Source organism: Petaurus breviceps, unplaced genomic scaffold (genome assembly GCF_028583685.1).
Source record: "Petaurus breviceps papuanus isolate PSGF00001 unplaced genomic scaffold, PetGlider_PUasm1.0 419, whole genome shotgun sequence".
In the NCBI taxonomy this organism is placed as follows: Eukaryota; Metazoa; Chordata; class Mammalia; order Diprotodontia; family Petauridae; genus Petaurus; species Petaurus breviceps.
This window is the reverse complement of record NW_027186324.1, coordinates 9898863-9899090: the sequence shown is the minus strand read 5'-3', so window position 1 is coordinate 9899090 and position 228 is coordinate 9898863.

Sequence of the window (228 nt, the reverse complement as noted above, 5' to 3'; positions counted from 1 at the left end):
AGAGAGAGAGAGAGAGAGAGAGAGAGAGAGAGAGAGAGAGAGAGAGATTCTATTTCATTGAATATCCATATTTTCCCCTGAAGTATTATACTCAGTTTTGCTGGGTAAGTGATTCTTGGTTTAAATCCTAGCTCCTTTGACCTCTGGAATATCATATTCCAAGCCCTTTGATACATTAATGTAGAAGCTGCTAGATCTTGTATTATCCTGATTGTGTTCCCACAATAC